The 20,565-nt window shown below is 42.9% G+C and overlaps 1 protein-coding gene across 6 annotated transcripts in view; it reads right to left on the minus strand.

Annotated features, from left to right (window-relative positions):
- Nucleotides 1–20,565, minus strand: part of ATXN1 (ataxin 1) — a 417,571-nt gene that overhangs the window by 153,378 nt on the left and 243,628 nt on the right. For 4 of the 6 annotated variants that reach the window (XM_065630258.1, XM_065630257.1, XM_065630265.1 and 1 more), the window contains exon 3: nucleotides 5,728–5,846. The exons of the other annotated variants lie outside the window; for them this stretch is intronic. The gene's annotated coding sequence lies outside the window, so the exon portion shown is untranslated. The remainder of the gene's footprint in view (nucleotides 1–5,727; nucleotides 5,847–20,565) is intronic. 6 annotated transcript variants of the gene reach the window in all.

Here is a 20,565-nt window from a genome sequence, read left to right on the forward strand (position 1 = left end):
CTTTTGCCCATAGTGAACTTTTGGACAAATTTGCATTTTCACAGTGTCATGGATTCAGTAAAATCTTCCCCATTCCAGCACCTCTGCACTAACCCCTGTACTACCCAGCCACCTCTAACACTCTGCCAACATGTTTTAACTGGGCTAGCAAGAGGCTACCAAGCATCAATTAGCATATGCTGCTTCTACAATTGCTATTATTCACCTCCCTAGAGTTGCTCCGCTACATATCAGCAAAAGGGGAGACGATGTGCACATGGTTTTATTGGCAATGCTCTTCTCAGCCTCTCTATCCAAGGACCACCAGCACACAGGACAGTCCCATCAGGGCAAACAGAAAACCATGGGAAGTTACAATTAAGTTCTCCTGCTCACTGTCATGCACAGCACACAAATCAGCAGTCCTAGCTCATCATTTGTAGAAATAACATTTACCACATTTGGCTTCTACATTGGATCACTAAAAAAGACCAGCTAAGGAGCCACATATTTTCTCCAAATGTTATGCGCTTGCAGAACTAGCAGCCAGAGGAAAAGATATGCAGAACTTTGAACAGTGAGGTTAGTGGAGAAGGAAACTGTTCAAATGAAAGGTGATGATGGTAAAGCAGTGGATATGGTCTATCTTGATTTTAGTAAAGCATTTGACACAGTTTCCCACAGCATATTCACAGCTAAACTGAGGAAGTGTGGACTGGATGATTGGGTAGTGAGATGGACTGTGAACTGGCTGAAGGAGAGAAGCCAGAGAGTCGTGGTCAATGGGGCAGAGTCTGGTTGGAGGCCTGTATCTAGTGGAGTCCCTCAAGGGTCAGTTCTGGGACCAGTATTATTCAATATATTCATCAATGACTTGGATGAGGGAATTGAGTGTACCATCAGCAAGTTTGCTGATGACACCAAGCTGGGAGGAGTGGCTGACATGCCAGAGGGCTGTGCTGCCATCCAGCGAGATCTGGACAGGCTAGAGAGTTGAGCGGGGAAAAAATTAATGAAATATAACAAGGGAAAATGTAGAGTCTTGCATCTGGGCAGGAACAACCCCAGGTTCCAGTATAAGTTGGGGAATGACCAATTAGAGAGCAGTGTAGGGGAAAGGGACCTGGGGGTCCTGGTGGACAGCAGGATGACCATGAGCCAGCACAGTGCCCTTGTGGCCAAGAAGGCTAATGGCATCCTGGGGTGTATTAGAAGGGGGGTGGTTAGTAGGTCCAGAGAGGTTCTCCTCCCCCTCTACTCTGCCCTGGCGAGACCACATCTGGAGTATTGTGTCCAGTTCTGGGCCCCTCAGTTCAAGAAGGACAGGGAACTGCTGGAAAGAGTCCAGCGCAGAGCCACCAAGATGATGAAGGTAGGGGAGCATCTCTCTTATGAGGAAAGGCTGAGGGAGCTGGGTCTCTTTAGCTTGGAGAAGAGGAGACTGAGGGGTGACCTCATTCGTGTTTATAAATATGTAAAAGGTGAGTGCCACGAGGATGGAGCCAGGCTCTTCTCGGTGACAACCAATGATAAGACAAGGGGCAATGGGTTCAAACTGGAGCACAGGAGGTTCCACTTAAATATGAGAAGAAACTTCTTCTCAGTGAGGGTGACAGAACACTAGAACAGGCTGCATATTTACTGCCATACTAAATACTTCCCAGTTCACCAGCACTTTGCATCTTTCCCATACCAGCTTTTCTCTACCAAGCATAAAGGGAACTGTAGTATTTTTATGCAATATATATGCAATAAACTGCAGTAATACATGCAGTAGATTGAAATACTGCATTTTTGTATCCTCATAAGCCATTCATTTGCTTATGGATTCTAAGTCCTACAAGGAATGCTGCAAATCCACATAAAGTCTCTGGGTGCTGGATTTGAGGTATCTAACAGATGTGCAAAGTAACATGTAACCAGATGCCTCACAGCTAGAGACTGAAAAGTCCTAAAAATGTTGTGTCCAAGGGCAAAGTAGAAGGGTGAGAATAAGAACAGAGTCCCCTACCTAGCAAAGAACAGTTAGGCTTTATTAATTTCTTGTCTACAATGCTGTAATTTTTCACATCTGTAATGCAGCTATGGTATCACGAGAGAGGGTTTTTGAGGAGGTGGTGAGTTCCAGCCACTGTGGCCTGGTTTGCTCCATGCCAGGTTGATCAAGTGTTTCTTGGTGTCTGTGAAACTTCAAGGTCCTACCTCCAAAGAACTTAATCCAGAAGGGATGGGAGGTCTAACTCCTCAAAAGAAAAACTCCTCTGGAAAAAAGGCATATGGCAGTATAACAGTAATCACTTCAGAAGCCCCTCTCCACTCCTTGAGTTGGCGTGTCCTGGCCACAGTGACTTGGCAGAAATGGCTGGTGTGGTTTCACAGTAATCTTCTACGGCAGAGGTGAACAGTGGGTGAGAAAACAGCAAGAACTTGTTTAAAAGCCTCAATTTAAAACTTCTGGCTATTCCCATTCTATGGAGTAAGTCAAAACCACTCTCTACTAGAAACTGTGTGAACCACTAACTTCAGATCTGGATCCTGCCTTTTGCAAAGCTGCTGGTGGGCTTGGATCCAAGGCTTTAGTTCAAGCTCTTATCTACTCCATAGTAAAATGACTTACACCATATATCCTTTATAATAAATAGCCTCACAGTGAGGAAGCACAGTATTGGCATGGTTCATATTTACATCACTCTTTTGAAAGCCAATGCACATGGTTTAAGCGAAGTATTGGAAATATTACATCTTTCCAATATTTTGCCTCATGCGTTTACAGCCAGCATAATCAATGGCCACCTAAGCTTCACCCATTTTCACATGATGTGCTAAGCAGCAGAAGCCCCAGGTAATGCCTACTAGCGCTGAGCAGAGCGGGCACAGCCACATCCCACTGCAACGGTGCCCCAGGCTGTGCCACCGCATGCTCCCGGCTCCCTGCAGCGCAGGTCTCCAGTCTCTGCCCCCACCACCTCCTCTTTACAAAGGCTCACACATACTTACAGAAACAAATGAACAATTCCATTATGTGCCTGGCAGCCCGTGCACTTTCTTTCTGATTCACAATAGAGGCGCCCCACTGAAAAGATCCATATACTGGGGGGGGGGGGGGGGGAAGAAAAAAAATCTAAGCGAGTCTCCAGCAAGCAAACATATTATCAAAGCCTCATTTCCACTTAACACAAGTTGCTTTGGGAACTAATGCAGCTGACTTGAGGAGAAAACACAAACAAACAAACAACCTCTTTTTCCATTAGCCAGAGGGAAGAAAGAAAAAAAAAAAAAACACACCCAACAAAAAAACCCCATTCGAACCAGTGCCATCTTTGTTGAAGAACTCCACTAAACTAATGCTTTAGGAGAGCTGAAGAGCATGGACGACGGACAATTTGTGACTGATCACTGCCGTCTGAACATGGCATGCTGACAGCTGAAAAAAGAGCAGAGAAAGGCAAAATATAACAGGCATGTGTTTAACCCAGGCAGGCTCAGTCCCCCGTATTCACTCCCTGTGAAAAATACAAGGCAGGAGAAAGTCGGTCCCTCCGCCCGCTCAGCTCAGCACCCACGTAACTCCCTGGCACACACCACAAGACCTTTTCCAGGCACATAAAAAGGGGCGTTATTTCTTCACATGCGGGAGAAAAAAAGAAAAAAGAAAAAAGAAAAAAAAAAAAATCAAGAAAGGGCATGAGTAGTGGTACAATTTAAAAGATCTTAAAAAGCATCTCCTGCCACCAAGGACTGTCCCTTTCTTTAATACTCAGCCAATGAGCTCCTGGACCTTCCAATACAAAGAAAACTAAATAAGATTCAACAATTTTGTGACTGCAACAGAGAGCTGATCTAATGATTATAAAGGCCACAGAGATGCTACAAAGATACCTTCCCCTGAACTTCAACGCACACCTCTTCAGAGAGCAACAAGAAGGCAGCTGTGAAAGGAAAATCACACACGTTATCCTTGTCTGACGTCAATGAAAAAAGACAGGAATAAAAGTATTTTGATTTATGCTCTGCGGAGCTGAGAAGGAACGCGTGCCACCAGGAGAGTGGGATGGAGAGAAAGCAGCGGTGGGCTGAGTGCAATCACACGTGGGTCGCTGCGGGGCAGCTCTCCCTTGCCCACCAGTTTGGCCAGGACTGTCACCCTACACCTGGATGAGGGCTCACTCCAGCGAGGAAAGTATTTCCCCACCTGAACCACAGGGGTGGGTGCAGAGAGGGGAGGGCAAGGACCTGAGCGCCTAAAGGCTGTACAGCAGCAGTTTCAAACAGGTTTGCATTAATACCTCATTTCACAACTACAGAAATCGCCTCAGATTCCTACCGAAAGAGTCTTGTATTCCTGTTTGGGCTCACAGTCCCTAGAGCAAGACCTGCACAGACAGAGGAGGTGGCTACTCCGATTTGTAAAAGTTTGGAACTTTTAGGATAAATCAGTACAAATGCCTACGGGACTATTACAATTTCCCAAGCGATGGCTCTTGTCCACTGACCAGAAAGGAAATATTTAGCTCCCTGCAGCGAGCCTGTTGATTTCAAAAGAAACTTAATAGCTCTGTTCCTACAAAGCAAATACAGAGCAGTCACCAGGGGCAAGCTATGCTCTCCTCTCTTCTGAAACCTGGGTAAGCAACAAATGTCTGCAAATGCCACCAGCCCCAGGGTTTTGATATTCTGGAGGTTTGTGGGACTGTATCCCCTGCTTCTTCCATGTTACGTGGGTCTTTTTGATTCTGCAAGTTTCTTACAGTAAGTTTGTCTCCTTCAGCACACTTACAGGATAGAACAGAGTAAATAGGTTGATTTTTTTATTTAAGAAAGAGACTGGTGGGTTTTAGGTTTCATTTATGCAGCATCTTCAGTGGTTCTAAGTTTTACAACTGTAACGTTTTCTCTTTACCAGACAAAAAAGACTCAGGGGTCATTCTTTCCTAATGAGCAATGACAACAAAAAAAATGAAGACTAGAGAGAAAAGGTGAGCTTTACCCTGCAACTCACTATTGCCTTTATTTAAAACAAACAAAGTCAGGACAACACAATTTGGCCTCAGTCAGGGAATTCTTAGTTCGGCTGCTATTCAAATATCCAAGCGTAATTTGCAACTCGTGTTATGAAAGGGGTCATTACTTTCTTTATACATTAAATTCTACTTGTTCAAGACACACTGATGAAGCAATTAAGGCAGACGTATTACTAAAGCTGCTGTAGAATTTACAGGCTCTGTTAAGCAGTTTGGTATTTCAATTAGGTGTTTAAACATAAAAATGAGAACTATGTATTTAATACAAAAATATCAGTTAAGAATGCTGTAAAATCAGATTACTCATGACATTATCACCAACAGTAACAGAATTGTATATGCATTTTTGTGGTTGTGCGTTGTACATTCTTCAATAGCTTTCTTCTGCAGAGTTCCCATACGGTATAGATTCCAAATGTGGAGATATTCAGGCACATACCTAACTTTCAGGGAGAACAGCCTCATTAATTTAAACAGGGTTTAACCCTTATAAATGTTAGAATGATTGCCTGTTTGCAGGATTGGACCTCATGGGGCCCATTTTCAAAAGGTAAGTGCATTACATATTTTTACTGCTGTTTCTGGGTTTGCTATTAAAGTTCTCTCCTTCCCTCTCCCATCTGCTTTTATTGCCTTTGACAGAAATATCACGACAGTCTGAGGTAAATAATGATTAATTTAATTACAAACTGACTGTAACTTATGACAAGACCCTCCAATCGCTTACCTCAAATCATATGAGTGTTTCAAGATGCAATTGTAAATCTTTTTCCCCTTCTCTCACAGGAGATGTTGCAGCCTTTTTCTGATGTTTTGCATTAAAACTCTTTCCCTGTGCTCCAGGATCTTAAACAAAAACAAAACAAGAAAACACTCAGAACGAAAATGTCAGTTCAAGTGATTGGTGGGTGGCTCAGGGGAAATCCCTGACCTTTCTGCAATGTATATTTCATTATTTAAAGCAAGTGTGATAACTCTTCCCAGCAGAAGCAGCATGAACACTCTTCTGTGGGTTGTACTTTAAAAAAAAACCACACAAAAAACCCACAACAAAAACAAACACCAAATCCCAACTATTTTAGACCACTCAAAAACATGTTATTTTTAAAATCTGCATGACAGCACACTACAAAGTATTCATTTAAAAGCGCAATCCAGTATACACCAGATTCCACAAATTTATGAAGGTAAAAAGCAAAGAAAGCCCTGAGATACAAATCAGAAGAAAAATCATTATGTAAAGTATCAAACTGTTACATGGGGGAGCAATCATCGGTTTGATTATTATTACTACCACTGTTACTACCACTAATAATATGTATACGGCCAACTCCCTAAATCTTCACTGAGTTACTGTAGTATTTCTGTAGTAGCGGCATTGGGGAAGTAGTAGCTGCGCTGGAGCAGCAACGCAGTGTTAGCACCACAAAACGCAGCCCAGCTGAGGAGAGAGGAAGGAAGGGAGGAGGAGCGACCAGGCAAATGAGTAAGAGAAACTGGCAGGCCTCTAACACAATCAATTTTGACATTCTCCACCATCACCAAAAAAGGTCTGAAGGGTTTCAAATTTTCAGCGAGTGCTGCCACCACAACACTTTTTCGCCACTCCCCGTTTCACCCTCCTCCCTCTCCTGTACCTGCAGCAAGGCAGGCCAGGAGCTGGCCGGGGCACAGAAGCCTCCAAACCAGGCTCTGGCAGCAGGAAAATCCCCTGGCTACCAGAAGCAAATGCTGCCAGCCAGCACAGAGTTCACTTTCCCTCTGAGAGCGCGGTCTGGCATTTGTGCGGCCCCTCCGGATTACAGGCATCCCAGTTATTTCTCTACAAACAATTTTGAGGACTAACAACTATATTCATTCCTGCACTGTAAAAAGCCTGAAAGGCAAATCGTTCCCGGGGCTACACCTGTGACTATCACCACTGAAGCCAACGAACTTTGACAACACGGCAAAGAGCAAGATTTGACCTTGCATGCATGTAAGCCAGACTGCTTTGGTTTTCTTCCTCGCTTAGGACAGACAGACGGCTCTGAATAATATTTTCCATTGCTTTCAAGAAACACAGACATTATCCACAGCCTTCTGTGGCTGCAGGTACTTCAGAAAATACAACTTTTCCAAAAGCGGTCTGAAATTCAGAAGGTACAGCTTTCCACATCGCGGTTTATTCCTACACACCCCGCCGGAGAAAACACAACGCAAAACTCAGAGCAAAGACCAACACAAAAATAAAGGGGAAAATGGGCTTCCCTTGACACATGCACAGAGGCTGCACCTACATCACCACTCCCCAAAGCTGCTTACAGTAGAAACAAATCCAAAATACTCCATTTAAATTACCCTGCTCCCCCACTCCACCGTGCTTGTTCTCACTTACGTGGTGTTGCTGCCCGCTTCAAGGAGCCTGCTCTCACTCCACGTAAGTAAAGGTCGCAACAGGCAAGCCTGCAGACTTGCAGGAAGAGGGCACAGCCCTCTAAAGCGGTGACACAAATCCACAGAAGGCTGGAAGTTCAAAGTGAAATGAGGACACTCCGTCCATGACTCATGCCACCTAGGAACCATTCTTAATTTAAGCAAAAGTGTTAAAGGGATTATTTTATGGGGTGTCACCCTGCTGAATCAACTAGGTTCTGCCTCTCATTTTTTTCCCTGACTCAAATACAAGGTGCCCAGGGATTCTATTTTAAAATCAAAATCAGCATAAATTCCTCCTGTTCTCACTTACATACTTAGATTTTTAATGCTCTGTTTAAAGAGACAAACAATGTTGTCTGAGGGACAGATTCCCAGCTATTCTCTAGGCTTTTTGCAGGACCTATGGGCAAATGCTACGCGACACTTCCTGAAGGGCTGAAATAGCTCTGAATGACACTCGAGCTTCTACAGTGCAACTAAAGTATAGGAGTTTGGCTACTAATGCACATTGTCGCTTAACCCAAATTTTCCTGTGTCTCAGTGTCCCCTTCCTCTACAGCAAAGATAACAGTATTCCCCCATCTCAGAGGGCTGACGTGAGGAATACGACACCCACGCTGATTTAATGGATAATCTGGTAACGTGGACAAAGTTACAGATCTCTTAACTCATGTGAGGCTGAAACTTCACATCCGCAGAAAAAGACCCTGTGAAACAAAACAAGGGGTGAGTCATCAGCACGTCCCTCAGATTGTTTTGCTGGATAGTCATTTCACTAGTACGACTCCCTTCTCCTGGGTGCTCCCAGCAAGCGTGGGGGAGACTGAATGGATTCACTGTAGTGACACAACAGCCTTAGAGCTGCTGAAAAAAGGCCTATTGTAGCCCTGCATTTTACTATCTCAAGTAGCATACATTAATTTGCTGTACAGCTTCCATTACCCATCTGATCCTTATAGAAACAGGAGCAGCAAATCAAGGTTTGCCAAATGAAAAGATATTTAACTGTGATGAAGGAAATGTTTGGTTTTCTAAAAAAAGGGTACAAATTTATACAGCAGATGATAGAACACTAAAGATCCAGTGTAACAAACATACTTCAAACCAAACTGGTTCTGCCTTTTTTTTTTTTGGCTACATCTTGATACTGTGAGCCAAATTTCACGATCAGAAAGCAGCGGCAGGTCTGCCATATGCATGTGTGCTCTTCCTGCTCTTCCTATCTACTCGTGGCTTGCACCTCTGTGCATTTCTGATATTTGCTCAGTAACCTGAATGGTTTCAAAAACAACTGTGAACTCAATACAGAACTATTCAGTCACACATACAAAGCCTCATTCAACAGTCAAATATGCTGGACTTTGCAAAACCACATATGAGTAGATTTGACAGCCCATTTCTAAATGTCTTGATTTTTCTCTGTAGTGTCTGGACTCAAGTCAGGGAGGAAGGACGGTCCTGAATTAGACACATTCCTCCCAGCATCCAACTACTCCACTCTCCCTCTTCTGGAGAAATGAATGCAACTTCAAACAAATTACAGGAGCATTTTGTTAGCTCTTTCATTTTTCCCAGTGCCATAAATGAGGCAGTGCTTGGCTTCTCTAGCCTCCAGCAGAGCTAAATGAAATACAAATCTCCTTTCCTCCTCCCATACACGTAACATTAACGCTGCCAGCTGCAAAGCAGCTGAATTCAGCTAAGGTCCCCTGAAAACAGCAGCACATCACACCTGCAGCATGTTGTATTGCTAACCCCTAAGAATTAAATGATGCTCCATCAGCGCGTCTCCTCAAAATGTGGTACTTCCCTCAAAAGCTACAAGACTGGACAAAACCCACGAGGTCTTTTTCTCTGCCTGCTGGCTTCAGAGCCATAGGAATGCAACAGGTGTTGTGCTGGTATGCACTCAGAAGGCAGAAATATTTTGCTTTTTAAGAAAAGAAAACCTCAAATATCACGACAATAGCAGCCTGATAAAACGTCACCAGTGGAACCCCTCTTTCTCCCCAGTCTTCCTTCATTTCACAGTGGTGCCTCTCTCAAAGTGCTGATGGAGCTGAACAGACTGAGCTGATTTTCCATTCTAGTCAACTTTTATGTTCACTATGTTATTGTGACTTCAGTCAAAGCCCACAAAAAAGCCCAGTGGAAACACAGAATCAAGTGAAGAAAAAAAATAAAACCCCAGGGCAAACTACATTGAAAGACTCCGCTTATATTGTTGGATCTGGGGCAGGTTTGCCCACCTCCAAGCCTGGGCAGCTGGTGGGGCTGCCAGTCTCCCTCACCATCCCCAGGGCAAGCAGTTCTGGGGTGGGCCTGGACAAAACCACCGTGGTACTACCACGTGTGACAAGACAGAGCCAAGACCAGATCAGAGCAAAGCAGAGTGCTAAAATGCAACCTCATTTTGGGACTAGCTAGGAAGGACATAGAAACAGCGGCACTGGGTTCTCTGCACAGCCCCCCGTAATGGGGACGGGCTCATTTCCCCAGTCATGCAGAAATGGGCCTGCTGCCCTCCCTTGCCCCTGCTGAGGATCTGGCAGGCTCAGGCACGTGTTCCCACTTGGTTTTTACTCTTTTTCTTGCCTTCTGCCCATAAGCATGAACACCATAAACTCCCCTCTTTTCTTAATAGCCAAGAGTGACTTCATCGAAAAATTTTTGGAGCAAGGACTGCCAGCACTCATTCCCTACCCCCACGCCTCATGTCAGCCTGTTTATCATTAAAAGGTGACGCTGATCCACACTCTCCCGCTTGCCCAGAGGGGTGTTAGGTCTTTCCAAGTCGTAATCACCCCGGCCTCACCAGGCGCTGACCTCAGACTCACCTGGCACCCTCTTAAGTGCCTCCATATCCCAGCATGTGAGCACAGCACACAGGTCTGAGAGAGACTGACCGCAGCGCAAGCCAGCAGCCCCCTCCCATGGCAGGTGACCCCGCCATACAACCACCTGCCCTCACCGAGGCACAACCCTCCTCGGCTTCCGAGGAGAACCAAGAGTGCCAAGAAATGAAGAGCTGAATATGCTCCACCCAGGCTCTCGCTGGCCAAGCCGGTCTGGACAGTAACTTCCTTCTGTAAAACTTCAGTGTTCTGCCCATGAAAAGCAGCAGCCGCGAGTGTCTCTCTGCTAAAGAGCTTGTATAGTTTAGAAAGATGTTAAGAAAATGAAGTATGGCATGATTTGCAATGTGCAGATACATTCTGGGTTCTTCAAATGAAGGGCTCTAGAAAAAAATAAGAAATTTAATGTCTTTTGGGAGAGATGAGTCTGCTATTTTTTTCCTGTTACCTTCTGCTTTACTTACTCAGCTCAACTACCTTATAGCTATACGAGGTTGGATTTTGAGATGTAGCTGTTTGCTGCTATAAAGAATGAACAATCAATATTCCTTATACTTGTATGTATCTCCAGCACCAGAGTACAGGACACTTCAGCAGAAACCTGTGGTGACCTTTGTTGCAGGAAAATTTGGAGGCCTGACCATAAGCTTTTTTTAGAACAAAAATCTGACTAAGCCACAACCAGCTCAGCACCACTGGAGTTTGGTTTTACTTTTTGAGATCAGTAGGACTATGCCAGCAGCTTGGCCAGCAACCAAAATCTCCCAGGCAGCAGAAGAAATGTTGTCCTCTGCCTGAATCCAGTGAGTTGGTTGGCTACAAAAGCTATTTGACTTTTGTAGCCAAATTTACTCTTCCAATCAAGGAGACAGGACACTGAGAAAGATGAAGCTTTTGTGTAAGTCTATTTGTCCAGCATTTTTTTGTTTGTTTGTTTGTTTGGGTTTTTTTTTTAAGTTGTACCACTGATTCTCTCGTCTCTACTCTTATTTCTTCAGCACAAATCATAACATGAGCATTTCGGTAAATATGAGGTTTGGTAGTAGGCTCTCTGGGCTGTCAGCTGTCAGATCCAGAAAGCAGGACTGTCACATCTGCCACACTGGCTCTCACACCTACTCTCTAAGGTAACATCATATATTTTTCCAAGTCATGCTAGCAATAATATGACACTGCACCTCACCATACCATATGTTCCTTCTCTGCCTCAGGACATACACCAAAAAGAGCCTACACACCTTGAAATAAAGGATGCCTAGCCAGTGTCTCACAATAACCGATTGCCTCAATTCAGTGCAGTATCTGCCCGCCCTCTTTAATTCAATGGCATAAGCACTGTCTCCAGTCAGCAAGTCAAGCACAAACTGCTAGACACGGGTCATTATTGGTTAAGCATCTAACGTACACTTGGCGTTGTATAAGCTCCTTAAAAAAGATACGATCCTTCTTTCGGTAGAAGATTTCTTTCTAACTTCTCAAAACAGCCTTCCTTCTCCGAGGCTTACTCACACCAACCTTCTCCTTTCAGTAATAACTACAAAGAAAAGGGAAGAAAGAACATTAAGAAAGAAAAATTGTGAAATGTGTTTTACTAACAGATACAACTACAAGCTGAGATCGCTAAAATTTGCCTTTCTTTCCATCCCTTCATCCTACAAGGTCCCTATAGGCCACAGGCTACCTTAGCACTTTTGCTCACATCAGGGATGTAGCTTTTGAAGCACATCTCCACATAATCCACCTTGCCTGGGCTTTTGGTTGCATTGTGGGATGGTCCTGGAGCAAGCGAACTGAATCCCTCTTGGGAGGAACTAAACTAGAAGCATTATGTTCTCCAGAGTGAGCACTCAGTGGCACCAGACTGCTCAGAAGGAAAAGAACCCTGAAATGTGCCTGGTGTGAACCGCAGGATCCCAGCACCAAGTTTTTCACTATACAAATACTCTACACAGTTGGCACGCACTACTTGCTAATGTGGGCATAATCATAAAAAAAAAAAATCTGCTGTCATTCATCTTTATGCCACCAAATAATGATATTATTATATTCTATTGTAATATTGCAACAGTGTAATAGTGACAGCAGCAAGGGCATCTTGAGGTGAACACAGAGAATAGATCAAAGTAGTTTCAGCTACAATAACTAACCTAATTTCTGTAGTTTTACAATGAGTTCTTCTACTCTCTAAAATACTTGCTCTTCGTCTTGCGCCAAAATAGTAAGGAATGGCTATAGAAGGGAAAAGGTAAAACAAACTGGATAAAAAGACATAAAAAGTACTACCTTTCCCCCACTAAACCCCATGAGAAATAACAAACTTTAGGCATTAGTCATACAAACAGCCAGCAGAAAATTTTAGGCAGTAGTACTTCTTCAAGGTGACTATGTTGTCGTCTGAGCTTATGTCAATTATCCTCTGGTATTTTTTCTCACAGTGGATCTGATGTTCTCTTTCCAAATATCATTTAAAAGGCCCCCCAAAATCTCGAAATTTCTCATAACTCTTTCATGTAACGACAGTCATCACACCTTTTTTCAGTGCATGAAAAGCTAAGAATCGTACGACATGATGTCTAACTTTCTCAGCTACCATTTGCCACCTATTAAGAAGTACCTGCTGAGCCTATGGAGGTTTGCAGGCCACACGGAGGTCTGTATGCCCCTGGCTAGAAGCCACCTGCCTATACAATTCACCACATTTGTTGAAAACATTATCAGGAAAGGGAAAAGGATCTTTTCCTCATAAGCTGTTTGTCTTCAGCAGTAATAAGAGTGTAACACTTGAAGAGTTTCACTGGAAGTTGCTACGAAATACCCTGTGATGGAAACCTCCCTGTGCTCTGGGTGAAGGAAACCAACCAAACCTTGTTGCTACATCTGTTCAACTTTCATTTAACAGTTCTGGACCTGGCAGCAAATTTGTGAGCAAGAATGACATTGACCACTGCACTGAGGACCTGGCCAAGGCCAAGTGAAACGCTTTCCTAGTACTCAAATACTTCCTGAAAACTTCTCTCTTCCTTCATGCGCCTTCCACTGGTGCTCCATGCAGGAGAGGACTGCAAGCTCGCTGCGAGCAGGACGCGCAAATGCGAAGGAAGTATGTGTAAAATCCAGTCTCACTTCACCACCACTGCCCATTTTCATGAATGAAAAGGGCAAAGTCTGTAGGGGAAGCTGGCCCCTGTCACAACTGCTACCACGTTGTTTGTCCTCTGTCTTCAAAGCATCGTGGATCTGTGTTCGTTTCCTTCAAAGACAATTGTTTCTATGCATTAAGCCAGCCAGAGACATGGTTTCTAATGTGGTAAATTTTTAAGACAGCGCGGCTTTGTGCCTAACTCCTTGTCTTGCATTTTTGAAAGCCATCTGAGAAGGTCTAGGACCTGTAATACCTGATCTGTGCCTTTGAATCGCATTCACTAGTGATTCTACAACACACAGGACAGAAAAGGCAAGTGGTCCCGCAGGCTGGGCTCTAACCTCCCAGCTCAGCTGCACAGGCCAGCACCACGTTATGCCTCCCATGCAGCCCCGGTCACATCACTCTGTCAGGCTGCATTTGCCTCCCGCACAACACAGGAAACAAGAGTGAACGTTCTGCTGGTTTAGAGCAGATGGAAGCTGGAAACATAAAAATACTACATTTATTAGGAAAGTGCGGGAGAAGTAAAAGGAGTTCGGATTTTCTCCCTCTTTAAAAGACCAAGTAGTCCCATAAGCAGGGGAGTCCACGAAGGCTGGTTTCTGGTGGCTTTGCCTCTCACAGGTAGGTGACCCCATGCACAGCAAGCAGCACAGTAAGCGACCACAGCCAGCCCTGCGCTGGGAGCACTCGCAACTGCACGCACCCCAGTGAGCTGTCACATCTGTGATAACACGGGTGAGCCCTTCCTTTAGAAAGGCCACTAATTTCTGTCTTTGTCCTATATCCAACTGCCTGTTTGATAAACCTGCTACGAGTTCAAGGACTTCATGATCTCAATCCGTCTGTTCAATTTAGCTGGAGCTGGCCAGTGGATTCCATTGTTACTGCGGGGAGACCAAGAGAGATAGCACGTTCCAGAAAGAACACAAACCAAAATATCCATCTTGGCCCATGAAAAATGATGTGGAACTGGCAAGAAAAGTAAACAAATGGATCTGATGTTAAAACTCAGAACTGCAGTGCCAGTCCTGCAAGATTCATTCGTATCAAATCCAAGCATAGTCTTATCCAGGGAGGTTTATTTTACTTACACTGGTTTGAAATATAGCTTTACTTAGTGTGAATTGCATTCTGCTTATGAATAATATTAGGTATAATTTTCTGAGGAATTAAACTGTAATCTTTCCTCTGTTCCATTTATTTAACATATTCAGTTTACTACTAACTTGTTTGTGATATTACTAAATTGCAACTACAGAAACTGGGACAACATTTTGTTCCTAAGCAAGACAGGAAAAGTGTATCTGCAGATTTAAGTACAGATAACAGACTCAAATCTGCTTCAGATGACACAGGACAAGTAGGTGTCTGGGGTTTTTGGGCAGAAGTGAGATAGAGAAAGGGTTTTTCCCCTGGAGGATTGAAACAAGGTTATTTTTCCTTACTGTGATTCACAATATAAGATAGCTAATGACAACATCAGGAGCAAAGTTAAGTTTGAACAAAGTTAGGTTTATGGAACATTCACAATGTTGCATATGGCTACGTATATCTTACTAATTTTGGTGAACAGAGTCCCTAAAGAGAAAAAAAATAAAATAAGAAACCCTCTAGTTTATTTAGGTTATTGTGCCTCTCTACGTACACACAAGTGAACTAACAGGCTGCAGCACAGTCTAATCTCTCCAGCACTTACTCGGACGTAGGATGAAACTGCTTTCAACCCGCAAATATTTGTCATGACAAAGCTAGCACTCAGTTTCGTTTTCCAGCACCAACCAGTTTCAATTTTAATATTATACTGTCTTTTCCAACATACCTCAATCTTACACCTCGAGTTTCCCTTTGGTGTCTACAGCTAGTGAATGCAACACCACATAACTTTCTTATCACCATTGTCCTGCAGAAAAGCCAAGTAACCCTTCAGCAAGGCTCTGCAGGATGGCTGAGGTTTGCGAGGAAACCAGCTCCACAACTTTCTTGCAAATGGGCAAAACAGACAACATCCCACTTTCGGTAACTGATATATTATTAAAAAAAGCCAGTGATCATTACGTAATTGCTTTAAAAGAAGTAGAGCCATGTCTAAAAAGCTACAAACACAACCCCCTTGTACTAGTTCCTGGACTTGTATTTTATGCTAAAATGCATGTGCCTCAACATACAGGTCTATATTTTAATATAATATAAAGCGGATGAATGACCTTAAGGTTTTAAGCAAAAATAAAGACATTTTGAAAGTCAGCAAGGGCCACTATGCTCCTTTAGTCTTATGCTAATCTATATGACAAGCCATAAAATTTCAGCCTAGAATCCCCTCGGCAGTGGGAATCACCCTTCCATTGCATACAAGTGAGCAGCACCGAGCCCAAAGATTTGCAGCATAGCATTTTCAGAAAGACATCCAAACTCTACAAAAAGATTTCATCCACCCATGACTGTACTACTTTCCTAGGCCTTTGCAATTATCACTGAGATCTTCTCATTATCATTAAAAACAAACTGTTCTTCATGGTGAAAGACTGAACTGCTCCCCATGTTCTCCCAAGTTCCAATGAGTGTAATTTTCACCAAGCACTGACATGTTTTTACTACAGAAAAATCTTTAATTAAAACAGAAAAATCTTTCACTCTCATTTGAGTATTTTTTTCAGCAGATCTGAGTGCTTTCCACATACCTTAAAAACTTCCTTAAATTAATATTTGCTATTTAAATTTTGTGTCTTTGAAAAATAATGACAGCTGATCTGCACACAAAAACATGAGATATTTTAATTTGATGCATCTTTTTGGACCGTTTAAGATTACTGGCATACATGAACAAATGGACATGGATTCCCTCCACTTCATATCCCATTGACATCATGAGCCACCCACTGGAAGCAGGAAAAGACTTGTAATTTGGGGTTTTTCCTGCTTTGTGAGCTTTTACTGCAAACTCTAAAGAATGAGCCAAGGAGGCTCCTTCAGGCCCCAAATCATTTACGTGTTTAACTGCAGGGGCTTCAGGAAGTGAGCAGGAGTGCTCAGATTTGCAAATTAAACACAGCCAGAACTGCCTGGAGGACCCAAACGTGCCCCCTCTGTTCCCCTAGTTCGCCCTCTCTTTGTATTTCCAGGAGCAAGAAGAAAGGATAAATGGGCTTTCCATTAATAATATTTGTACTAATCACCTGTTAGTCACAGTAGTCTGAAAGGCAAACTGACACATCCACTCATTTTACTGTTTCTAGTATTTATAGTATTATTTCTCCAGGACTGTGAAGTAGCTGCCAATTATTACTAGAATTTGGCATGCAGAAGCTCATGTATATGAAAAAACATGATCAAACAATATGCAGCTCATTAAAGGAAATTTATAACTCTGTTCCCTGCCCTAATACTTTGGTTTTATCTCCTGGAAATATTTACGGCACCACCTGATTAGGTTGAGATGCTTATGTATTTTGAAAATACAAATTATGCCATCAGTCATTCGTTGTATGACAGTAAACTTGCAATTACGCAACTCCACAAGCTCACGCAGTAGACCGAGGCAGGCACAACCCAGCCCCAAGTGTCGGCACAGCACAATGAGACTACTCAATCTTTACTGACCTTAAAAGAAAACTTGGACGGTAAAGCAGCTCACGGTCTGAAGAACAAAGCTTGGACCTGGTTTTAACCCTGCACCAGTGAGCAGAGCCATGTCTCTCCAGTTTCCCTCTGCAGGCAAGGTGAGCGGGAAGCGCTTGCAGAGGAAGGAGTGGCTGGCACATTTTCCCAGGGGTATAACAGTGCTACCTTCAGACTCATTTCCCAGAGCTGAGCATCTATGCCAAAAAGGCACTGGATCCCAAACCTATGTTAAAACCTACTGTCGTTCTTTCTCTTCCCTCTCCTCCAGTTTGCTTTTGAGCTTACGACCCTCACACAGAGGAGCACTGAGGACTTGGTCCTTCACATGCGTGCAGAAATGTACACCCAGGGTGTCACCCTTGGCTGCCAGGAGCAGGATTCAACTCTTTTGGACGGCAAGGGTTCAACATAATTTGCCCTACAACCACCAGGGGAGACAGGCAACTTACGGACCTTGAGAAATCTACCCTTAAACTTGTACATTCATCCTCATTTCTCTCTCTCCTATCACACTTTGAGTGAAGCCCCTCCCTACACAAAACTGGCAAGCAGAAAAGTACAAAACTACAGTGTGTGTACAAAATTCACACAGCTCAGTATTTCAGTCTCATGTATCTACCGTAACACAATTAAACAGTTCCCCCAATGCTAAACAGCTGGTTTCCTCTCTGCTGATGTGATACACTATCTTGACTCTCATGACACTGGATTCGCCCAAGGCTGCAACTCATTCAGAAAGCTAGCACAAATGACATGTCAGATCCAAACAAGGCTTTAAAACATTAGCCTAAATGTGCACAACCCTCATGCCAGACTCCTCCAGAGCAGAGAGCATCATCTGAACAAGCCTTTCTGCGCCCAGAAGTCCCAGTCTAACTGGTCCATATGAGCAGCATGAGAGAGGTAGCTGCAGAGTACTGCTCTTCTGCATCTCCTCGTGATGCAGAAGAGAACGGCGATTGGTCCCGCACAGATCTGCACGGTGCCAGCGATCTATTTATACAGCTCTAGTGGGCTGAAATTCTGCACAGAAACTGCAGCCATCTCTTCAGCTCTCAAACTGAAGAGGGGTGGATGTCTCTAACTCTGATTCCTACGGTGTGTTCCCTGCAAAAATGACAATCATTTTAATTTTGCGTGGGGGAGAGCTGCCGGCATGTTTTGTATGTCTTTCTCTAGACCAGCTTCAGGATTCTTACACCTCAAGTATTATCAGCTTTGTCATGGGGTTTTAGATTCCATGTCTGTGATTTATAATATGGTCACTCAAATTAAAACCAAGATTAACACTTCTCCACTAGGTCCATTTAGTCAGTAGGCACTGTGATGTTTTCTCTTCTCTGTTTTCTTAAACATATGACAATAATAAAACAATAAAAAGAAGTCACTTAAGAGTCATACAGTATCCGACTGTCTTTTGTAAGACTTTATTATTAGTCAGAGCTTCTGGTGACAATATAACCCACAGGACTGAAACTTGAGTGGTTTATACATGTCATCAGACCCTTAGATAAAAATCCCACCTTAGAAGTGGGAGTATTTAATTTTTTTAATACTTTTGTACTAGTATAAAGAATTCACTTAATTTACATCAGTGACTTATTTTCTTAAGATATTTGTATCTGTTTGATCTTCTACAAGTATCTAGTTCTTTTCTTCAGACCTAATAGTGCTGAGTACTTCTAAGACACTTTGCTAAGGCTTATTATTTAGAAGTCCTTTGAATATTTAGGGTTTGGAGGGTTTTTTGCCTTTTTTCCCAAACCAAGGCATGGCATTGCAAATGCAAAATTGCAAACCCCCATCCCCAAATACCAAATTATTTTTATGAAGAGGCATGGATTAGTTACATTAGTTGGTAACAGCTGCATGGTGTAGTGGGCTGGTACTAGGTTTCTGTTCAAACACATGTCCACAGGCTGTAAAACAAAACCAGACAAATTCTCCATTCCTGTAGAAAGGCTAAATCCAATTGAAAACTGGCTGTGAAGGAATGCTGTGACTCAAATTCATCGCAGCCGTAACTGTGGACATTACAACTAGTTATACGCAGTACTAGTAATTACATACCAGAACTTGATTGCTGACTTTCCTAGTATTGAAAATGCTTATAAAAATTGAATAATATCAGAGCAAAACCCACTTAAAAAAAAAGCGCCACTGGAATGAAAACTGGACGAGTCAGTTCATTTTATAGCAGCTTCCCATTAGCTCGTATTGCTCCAGTGTAGCTTTGCTGTATTCATGGATGTATCCATGCACACATACGCACACACAATTCTGGGACGTGGAGGATAAAGAAAGAGATATGTTTTATGAACAACCAAAGAGGTAGAAATTAAAGAACTGATTCAGCAGACCAATTAAGCACATGATTAATTTCCATTATCTTCAGTGGAGCCTGACTCTGGTTAAAGTGCTTTGCTGGATCAGGGTCCTCAAAATACAGTGCTCTTCAACCCGTTTACCTGATCATGGCTTTAGGTGAAATGAAACACTTGAAAGAGATGAAAGGTAAGGAAATGCTCAGGTTTAGCAACTGAAGCCTTGTAGGAATTCTACTAGTTCGGAAAAACGTCATCGTGGCTTCGTAAATTTTCATCACCTCTAGCAGTTTTTGAATAATGCAATGGTCCTTTTGGCAGCTTCATGAAGCTGTAATCCGCACAAGAAGTTCTACAATGTCTCAGCACTTCCTGAGGACTTGGAACAGTAGGATAGCCTTGCAACACAAGCAGAGATTAATCATTTTCTAATGCACAGTAATAAATAATGTATCCCCCATAGTACATAAATTAAAGCTGTAATTCCATCCCAGTTCTGTGATGACACCAGAAACCCAAGATGGAATTTCAGCCTCATTATGACCAGTCAGGATACGCATTATTCCTTAAATTATGTTCTGAGAGCTGATAATGAACTGAGAAGATCTGAAGACATTACCAAAAAGACTAATGTATAATTACAAGCAGAAAACAAAATTATTAAGTCAGACATTGTTTGCAGAATTTGCTGAAGTAAGCAGTAAATCTCATCCCTGAAAAACCCACTCAGCAGATTTGTAGCAAGGCAAGCAAAGAACACTACTACTATCAAAAAACTGAAAGTTGTTCTAGTACCAGAGAGCAATGCTCCCATCATGGTAAACAGAAAGGAACTACATGTTAGAGATTGGGCTTGTACATTACAGAGTCCTTAAAACGCTGAACATAACTCCTCCTACAACAATACATGGTATTTCACTCACAAGTCAAAGACTCCTACAGGTACACAATGACAAGCAATAGAGAATATCACCAGGAAGTCACAGCATGTCCCAAATCCACATTCCTACTCGACAAGAAATCTACTGAACAAAGCAAAGTACTCTGAATGAGTAGTGTTCTGTCCTTCTGATGAATATATATACACGCAGTTTACATACTGTAAACAATCTAAACCATTTTCATTAATAACATGGTCCTAATATTGTCCTACAGACAATTTCAAGAAACCTTATGAAGATTCTAAAGACATTTTACAAGTT

Source organism: Caloenas nicobarica, chromosome 2 (assembly GCF_036013445.1).
Source record: "Caloenas nicobarica isolate bCalNic1 chromosome 2, bCalNic1.hap1, whole genome shotgun sequence".
Lineage (NCBI taxonomy): Eukaryota > Metazoa > Chordata > Aves > Columbiformes > Columbidae > Caloenas > Caloenas nicobarica.